Source organism: Callorhinus ursinus, unplaced genomic scaffold (assembly GCF_003265705.2).
Source record: "Callorhinus ursinus isolate GAN/ISIS: 27379988/994484 unplaced genomic scaffold, GSC_fseal_2.0 scaffold16, whole genome shotgun sequence".
Taxonomy (NCBI): Eukaryota; Metazoa; Chordata; class Mammalia; order Carnivora; family Otariidae; genus Callorhinus; species Callorhinus ursinus.
The window spans coordinates 30,545,866-30,555,386 of record NW_027397078.1 but is presented as its reverse complement, the minus strand read 5'-3'; the positions used below and the strand labels follow the sequence as shown (position 1 = coordinate 30,555,386).

Below are 9,521 nucleotides of genomic sequence, written 5' to 3'. Positions count from 1 at the left end.
TGTGTGTGTGTGTGTGTGTGTGTGTGTGTGTGTGTGTGTGTGTGTGTAATTTGGTACTTTAAGAGTGAAGCTGATCTACAAGCATTTTCACTCCTATGCTCCACAGAGCTGCATGCACATATGGACAAGTTGTGTACAAGAATGTTCATAGCAGCATTATTGCCAAGAGCCCCAAACTGACTTAAAAGCTCCCAATGCTCATTGTAGGAGTTAGCTTCTGCTGCATAACAAACAAATCCAAAATCTAGCAGTTAAAACAGGAACCTGCAGGACCTGATTCTGCAGGTCAGCAATTTGGACTGGGCCCATATGAGTGGTTTTTCTGATCTGAGCTAAGCAAAATTAGCAGAGTCTGGCACAAATCAGAGAAGTGCCCAGCAGAATGTAAACTATATTCTGGTTGTTGTCCCTACATTTTGAGTGGTTTGCTATACAACAATAGATAAGTGATACAAAGCTACCCCAGTTCATAGTCTTAGAGGGCATAGGCAAGTTTCTCAAGTTGCTGGAATAAAAGATGTAGCAATTATTTCCCTCCAATTTTCCATTCTCCTTTGCATAAAGGTAGACTCATGTTCTTGACCACAGAACAATGGTGGAAACTGCTGAAATATTCCTTATTGAACTTGTTTATAGGATATTCTAAAATCAAATTATTTTCTTAAATGCAGCATCCTGCCAATTTATACAAACATGCTGCCATTGAGCTTTATAAAAACGTTTAAAACAGGATTTCTCCACCTCAGTACTATTGGCAGTTTGGATTGGGTATTTCTTTGTTATCCTGTGCCTTGAAGGATGTTGAACAGCATTCCTGGTCTCAACTCACAGATGCCAGTGGCAGCCCTCCTCCCATTGTGACAAAATGCCTCCAGACATTGTCAAATGGCCCCTAGAAGCACAGTAGCTTCTGGTTGAAAACCACCGTTCTAGAAAAACTATTCAGGAGACACCAACTGGGAGACCAGTATGAAAACAGAGGAGGGTGATGATGAATGGGTGACAGTGAAGCAAGTGAAGAGGTAGGGAGAAGAAGGGTAGATGTTTATTTGGCCCCAAGCGTGCATGTTGCTAAAGTCATTCAAGTGTCACAGCAACCTTGTGAAGAGGTAGCCATCATCTTGTTGTGTAGACGAGGAGCTAGAGGCTTGGAAACATAAGTTAACATTTGACTATTATGAGGTGGATCTAGTGATCCAGCCCAGGTCTGTCTGACTCCAATACCCATGCCCTTGCTGCCATGAATCCAGGGCTGCTTCTCACTTAGGCCAGGAGAAGTCAGAGATATCCAGGAGCAATTGCCCAATGATGGCTGCTGGTCCCAAGGAGGGAATGCAGGCTCCTCTCTAATGAGCTCAAAAGTCAGTACCCAGGGTCTGATGAGTGCCTGTGGGAAAGGTGAGACTCGGGCAGGGTTCCAAAGCAGGATTCCACTCATCATCACAGCTTTAGGTCACAGAATCTAATCTAGGCCTAGGTAGACATAGAGGACTGTTAGCAGTTTAGAATAGGAAAAGTGTGGACAATTGAAACCCACCATTAATGCCCACACCCCATTTAACTCTGTAGTTCTCTTTAAAAGATTGTTTAATCTTTAAAAAAAAAGATTTAACTTATATTTCAACAGACAATGCATGCGCATAGTACAGTTTAAAAGATGCAAAAATAAACATTCAATAAAGCATAAGTTTCCTTCCTATTTTTATCCCCCAGATTCTTATTTCCCATCCCAGAAGGCAACCACTATTACCATTTGTTTTGCATATACTTCCAGAAATACTCTGTATATAGGCAAGCAAATATATTTATTTTTTTCATTAATGACAGCATAATATACATGTTATTGAGCACCATAACACACGCCCCTATAAATATATGTGCAATATACATAGACAAAGCCATAGATGTCTGGATGTCTGTCTATCTTGGAGCACCTTTCATATCAGTACATGAAGATCTGTCTCATTCTTTTTAATGGTTGCCTAGTATTCTATCTTAGGAAAATGGCATAATTTGGTAAACCAGTCTTCTAGTGATGGACATTTATGTTGTTTCTACTCTCCTGCTATTACAAATAAAGCCACAACGAGCAGCTCTGTACATACTTTCCCCTGATGTGTAAGTATATCTGTTCACTCAGTTTAATTCATAACCTGTCATTTCCTCCTTTTGCCTGCAGTGTTGGTACTAAGATCAGTATAACTTTGGAAGAGAAGGAAATAGAGCATATGAACAAATATTAAATATACAGTTAACCTTGATAAATCAAGCCTCAGAAATAAAAACTGAAAGGGGCCTGATCACATGTGGTAAGTTGAATATGATGTCACCTGGCTTCTGAGCCCCAGATTCCTCATGTAGAAACTGCTAAAGCAGGATAGGACCTCAGATATTCTTTAGTGTGTACCTTTCCCATGTTTTCACATTTAAGGCCATTAGGACCCTGAGATGCTTATAGATAGCTCAGTTAGATTGCAGTGTCGGTCTTCCAAGTTCCAGTCCTATGCTCTTTCAAATACACAAGCACGATGTCTTTCCCAACCCTAACATTTTGAAACTGAAAAAATTACTACTTAAAATCCAAACTGATTGTATCCACCTCTGCCTTCTAAAGTAGTGCCATAATTCACTGCACTGAACTAAATCTCTGCTCCCTTCATCGCAGGGACTGTAGAATGAGGGAGGAGGCAAGGATGGATAGTTCAAAACCTCTGCCAGTGGAGTATTTGGCCTTTATTTGTAACAAAATCTAGAATAATGATGTGCAGAAGTGGCTGCCCACGTGGGTAGGGGTGTAGAACACCACAAGACTTTGTGTCACATGGTGAGGGAGTAGGACTCTCAGGGAGGCCTTGAGATGATGACCCCCAAACTGGGTAAGCAAGGAGTTTTAGAAGATAAGTATCATGTCTAAAGAACATGGAGGGGTAGCCTAAATATTTTATAAAGATAAAAATGTCTGATAGTCGATTTTGAGTTGTTTGGCTTCATTGTGATATAAACTCAATCCTTAAGTAAAGTCTGCTTTACACACAAATGTCTTCGGTGAATGGTTCTGGGACTGTTTCTTTAACTCTACCAGGTCAGGGTACTGGGTTGACATTGTGTGATTCTCGGGTCGTTTTCTCCCTCAAGTGCACATGAAGGCTGCCATAGCCCTATGCGAACCACTCTGTAAAATACTGCAAAATTCAGGGTAGGAAGATGAAGAATAGAGAAAACTGTTCTCCTTCTAATGGGGAGAAGAACCTTTCCCAGGAGACTTGACCTCTCTTTGGCTGGAAGTGACTCTCATTTCTATCCCTAGCTACAAGGGGGATTGAGAAGTGAGTCCCCCAGTCCCTCACTGAAAGGCTTTAATTCATTCTTGAAAGCCCTGCCACTAAAGTTGAAAGGTGTTAATTTTTAAAAAGTTCATTAATTTTAATGGGAAAATCTACATTATGTTCTGTCCCAATCCCAGATACCTAAATAATTTTCACAGATAGGAAAATATATCAAGTGAAGAATGAAAACAAGTTTACATAGGAAATGAAGCACAATTTGAAAGTACATACAGTTTGTACACAAAAGGTAATGTAGAAAGAGTAGACTTGATAGGAATGGTGGCCAAGAGGGTGAGGGAGTCATGCTTTGGAAGGTGATTTTTTTTTTTTTTTTGTCTACACCACTTGTTTTACCAGCTTTCCAACTTTGGAAAGAAGGTTCATGGTTATTTTGTACTCTAACTGCATTTAAATATAAAGTTATAGCCTAGATATTGCCTCTAGGACAAAATAAAAGATAAACAGGAGAGTGTTTGGAAACGTGTGAAATGGCACACGCACAGAGACTACAGAGATGTAGGTGATACCTCCTCACCATTCGCACTTGGTGTCCATATGCAAAGCCGGACGTTGTGGACTCATTCAAGCGTGATGCTCAATTCAAATTTGTTCCATATGATCCGCTCCGACTAGTAAATGTGGGTTGAGTAAAATTGGTGAGTGTCACTTAGCCTGAAACTGAAATGATGTCGTATCGCCTCTCAGAGCATATTTGTTTGGTGTGTTTTGGGGGTGAAAAAGTCAATGTATTGGGGGGAAAAGGGAGTCCTTGTTCAAAAAGTGGTACAACTTTTCAAGAGCCATCATGACAAAAAGTCATTAACTGTACAATCATTATGTGAGTTAAGTCTGTACCTGGAAAGGGGGAATGGAATTGTCTCAATCGGTTTCTCATTTATCATAGTCACCCTTTAAGCCTGGGCACACTGCCAACCCAAACCAAATTAGAGTAAGTATCTTCTCACAGAAAAGGGGGGTGGTTATTGGACTGGCCACTCAGCGTGTCTGCCACAAGGTATCTGTTCCCTTAACCATGTCGCTCGGAAAGTGTGTGTTATGCAAAGAGATAACTGAGGTTGGTAATACGACTGATATAAAATTTTAATTACACAGTTAATAGGTCATTGGTTCTTAAAAATACTTCACTGGCAAGCAACTGGTGGCCAGTTGCTGGTGCAGAGTCCTCAGTATCTCAGAGGACAGGCAATAACCACCCTCCACACTGCAGAGAATGGAGCATTTTGGCACTTGCTTTGAAATCTGAAGATCTGTCTGCAGTGTTTTCCCTCTAGCTATCCAAAGTGGCATGCCCATTCTGCTTACCAGGCTTGGTAAAGGCTCCAGTGACCATCTCCTGATGGCATTCATCATGAGTATGAAGCACACTCCAAATTACTTTCCAGATGATTAAACTTGGAACTTTCTTTTCCTTGGACTCGCTGACTTTGAAATTGAGTTGTTGATTCACTGACCCTTTGCTGAGCATCTGTTGTGGGTTAGGTACTCTTCTTGGTCCTGTGGAAAATTCAGAGACAAATCAGACGTGACCCTTTCCTCTAAGAGCTTGTAGTCTAGTAGAGGTGATAAGACATAAATAACAATGGTAAAAGGTATAAAGTAGTATCTATACCATAAAAGTGGGACAGAAGATGTTTCTGGAGAAAAATTAGGAATATTTATCAATATCTTTAAATTTTTTCATATCTATGAACTAGTAATTCAAATATATTCAACCTAGGGAATCCTTGGCCTCCTAGGAAATCCACACATGAGCTTCAGGTAACTTTCCTAAAAGTGTATGCAAAAGTGTAGTTATATGTTTGATTGCATTATTCTCGGGAGAGGATCCTTTACTTTTTCTAATTCCGAAATAAAAGCATTGTTGAATTCGCTACAGCACTCCCACTTCTAGAAACCTATCTTAAGGAAATAGTCAGACATGTAGACAAAGATTTATTTTTAAGGGTGTTTATTGTAGCATTATGTATAATAGTATAAAATTGGAAACAACCCAGATATTGAAGAACTGAGAATTAATTATAGTACATCTGCACAATGAAATTTATGTTCATGTTGAAATGAGACATCAAAAAATGAACAATATGAAAATATGCTCATGATAAAATGTTAAGAAAAAACTGTATCCATGGTATGCTCTCAATTATGTTTTTTTTAAAAAAATCATCAGAAAGGCTAACGGGATAACATGGGAAAATGTTAACAATGATTATCTCTCTGTGTTGGGGGAATGAGTGATGTTTTTCTTTAATCTGTTCCATATTTCTCAACTTTTCTACAGTGAGCACAGATCACTTCACAAATGAGAAAAGAATTAAAGTTATATATAAACTAGTACAGATGGTGTCATGGAAGTTCTGCAGTGAGATCTCTTTTATTGGGGAAATCAGGGAGGTCTCTTAGAGGAGGTGGCCTTCGAGGATAGCTTTGAATCATGGCCACAGTCTTGACCTTCTGAAGAGCTAGGAGAGAGCAGTCAAGCAGAGTGGTTGAAGATATCAAGAGTTGAAGGAAAGAGAGCTCCATGGAGAAGTTGAGATGTGGTGGTGACCTCATCACTCCCCCGAGAGGTTTTGGGAGTAGGGAGGGCTGGCCCACATTCAGGCAAAAAGCCAATTTGGGGTGTGGGCTGACTCCCAGGGCCCCTCAGGGACCCCTGAGTTGTGGCCTATACTGTGTCCAGAGACCCTCCCCATTCTGTGATACGAAGTTCAACATGGGGTTACAACTGGATAAATTATGGTAGGCTAGGCGTAATCAAAAGTTTGGCAGGTGGACTTCTGGGGAAGGATTAGCCAGAAATTCCGAGAATGGGATTGTAAGAGTCAGGGAAGAATGGTGAGAAAGCAAAAAAAATATATATTTCTTTTTGACTTAAATTGTTTTGAAGCCAGATGTCTTGGTGAGAAGCTGTACTTTTTAATCCCTTATATACCCGGAAGAAAACAAAAGCTAGTAACAGATTGATTAATGCCATATGGTGTAAGATTACACTGCATAATGTTTGTTAGTACAATTTACTATTCTACATTAGTTTAACAAGACAGTATTTTTTAAGGAACTGATTATGCATTTTGACTCATTAATTCATTTGGGGAATAACACTTGAGAAATTAACTCAAAAAGGGAAACAATAGCTATTTGTATAAAGTAGCCATCTTTTATAACAGAGGAAAAATATTCGAAAGCTGCCTGTGTAAGAGCTCAAGGGTGCTTAAATATATTAAAGAAATGTATCATTGCCACAAAAATCATCAGTTTATGGGTTTGGTAGTTGTATGGATACATCAGTAAATTCAGGTTAGGAAAAAAGATCACGAAACTAGTATGTATAGATTGGTGGCATTTTGTTACAATGTATTTGTACAATATAGGGTCACAGTCTTAGAACCATAGATGCTATGAGGTTAAAAGGAGTTGTGGGGGGGCGGTCTCTGCTGGATGGTTTAATTTTGACAAGGATTCATCCCCATTCCTTTTTATGATCTCCCTTCTACTGCAGGGTTAGAAGCCTAGAAGCTACATCTCCTAGAAACTCTTGCCAGCCAGCTTCCAGGATAGAGTCTTCCAGTAAGAGGCTCCTTTGCAAGATTTGAAAAGCAGAAGAGAATCAGAGGCCATTAAGACAGCAGCAGGAAGGTGTGTGGGCTTCGCCAGTCGCTAGATGTGAGGCTTTTCAGCAGCTTCCAGGCATTCTCTTGTCAATTACCCAGTTCAGTGAGGCAGGCAGCTGAGACCATTGATGGCAGCTTTCTGCAATTCCTGCAAGTTCCTCATTTCTTAAAAGCCAGGGGCAGCTTTTCCTGACCTTCATTCCTGAGCCCCTCCAGTGATTTTGTAAGCATCTAATTTTCTGAATTAAATCTTTTTCTTCTTCAAATACCTAGTTTCTGATTTTCAGACCAAACCCTGATTGATACAGGGGCTGTATAATTCCTTTGTTTGCTTTCCATGATAAAGTTGATGAAACAGTTGAAATACATGTTCAGCCATTACTTTATGTCCCTGTAGGTTAAATACAGTTTAAGTATATATACTATGTATAGTAGTCCTACCTGGATAAATTATATAATACCTCTCACACCCACATCACTATCATTTTTGTAATCTCCAGCATGTGCTCCTTACACAAAATGATGTCATAAAAGTAAGAAAGTAAAAAGAAAATCTCATCACTTCTAAATATTTATTGTTTAGCTTGAGATTGTAATGATTGTGTGTGTATTTTATAGGAGATTATATGGATCAGTTTATAAATTGATGTGAAAGCTTTCTATCAAATGAGTAAGTCAAGATTGAGATTATTCATTTACTTGACTAGACATGATCAACATTGCGTTGACCAAAAAAAAAAGATGCCCAGACTCTGTACTCGCATGCATAGTTACCAAAAGAACATAGTATGTGTGTATATATACACATATATCAAATATACATATGTGTGTGATTTTGTTCTTGTAGAGATATGGAAATGTAATTGAAACAATACCCTCTGGCAACTTTGAACACTTCACATCTTTTCCTTTGTTTCCTCAAAACCATTTCATTTTACCACAGGAAAAACATGAAACATGGAGTCCAACCAAGCCTGTAACATGGCCTGCCAGATGCCAAAGAGTCCTTGCATGGGCTGCTATCTCAAATGGCAGCAGGGGTATGATAGATGATTTGCAAAAGTGGCCACAATAACTCCTGTCCTCTCTGCATGCACCCCCCCCCATAATGTGACTTTGCAATAATTCCCGTCATGATATGGAATCTATTTCTCCATCCCTTGAATCTGGTTTTGACCATGTGACTTGCTTTAACCAGTGGGGTATTAGAAAGCATGATGGGGGGGCACCTGGGTGGCTCAGTCGTTAAGCGTCTCCCTTCGGCTCGGGTCATGATCCCAGAATCCTGAGATCGATCCCCACATCGGGCTCCCTGCTCAGCGGGAAGCCTGCTTCTCCCTCTCCCACTCCCTCTGCTTGTGTTCCCTCTCTCGCTGTGTCTCTCTCTGGTCAAATAAATAAATAAAATTTTTGAAAGAAAAAAAAACAAAGAAAGCATGATGGAAACAGACTTAAGACACGCTTCTGCACTGGGCTTATCCTCTCTTGCTGCTCCTGGGAACCCTGAGAACCCTATTATGTGACTAAGCTTCAGCTGGCCTGCTGAAGCTATGTTGCCCAATTATCCACATTGTCCCAACCAATAGCCAGCACCAACCATCAGACACGTGAGTGAGGCCACCCTCGACTGACCAGACTCTAGTCAATCTTCCAGCTGACTGCAGTTGGATGCATAAGTCCAGGTGAGACCACCGGAAGAACTGTCCAGCTGATCCCAGGCCAAATTGCTGGCCCACAGAATCATAAGCTAATAAGTGATTATTGTTTTAAGCTGTTAAGTTTTGGAATGGTAAGAATTAGGCAGGTATAAAATTGTGAGCCTCGGTCAGAACTGAAGCCCTTATTTCATGACTTCCCTCTACCAAGTAAAGTAAAAACAAAAACAAAAAACCATGATTAAGGTAGCCAACTACATACATTTATGACCTCTGCCTTAGAGGAAGGCAAACAAGACAAGCAATGTTGAAGATTCTTTTTCTTTCCATTCTAATTAGAAAATTCTGACAAATGAGTAGCTCATCACCCAATTACCACCGAAACTCAATGAAGTGAAAATGATTTTGATTCATTGAGAAATTTAAGGAGATTGAAATGAACTGGAGTCTGCATGCTTTCTTCATCAAGACGGCCACAGTTTTGCCTGATAAGAGTCTGTCAATCTGCCTTGCCATTTACTTTTGGAACTCACACCCCCACCCCTATTTTTTTCAAGTTTAGCCATCCTTGGATCCATGATAGGCCAAGGAATAATAAACCATGAACATGGTTTTATTTTGTTCACTAAGTTCTGTTTCTCTGCCAATGATAAGTAAACTAGAGACAAAATAGAAACACATCCCATGGGAATATTCTTTCCCCAAATTATCTCCCTCATGTGTCACATAGCTTTTCCCACAGGCTCATCTTGATAATTATATAGCCAAAGATTCAAAAAAGTCTCTCTTCTACAACCCAGTGGTCACTTTCTTGGAGTAAGCACAGTGGTCTTCCCAAGTGGAATGAGTCATCTTGTGTCATTCAAAAAGGGGAGGGGACCATGCCAAGTGCCAGATGAGAGGAAGGA

The 9,521-nt window shown here is 40.0% G+C and overlaps 1 protein-coding gene across 1 annotated transcript in view; it reads left to right on the top strand.

Moving 5' to 3' along the window:
- REPS2 (RALBP1 associated Eps domain containing 2) overlaps window positions 1–6,930 on the top strand; it is a 328,460-nt gene extending 321,530 nt beyond the window's left edge. The window contains exon 20 of the mRNA XM_073902042.1: window positions 6,847–6,930. The gene's annotated coding sequence lies outside the window, so the exon portion shown is untranslated. The remainder of the gene's footprint in view (window positions 1–6,846) is intronic.
- The last annotated feature ends 2,591 nt before the right edge of the window (window positions 6,931–9,521 follow it).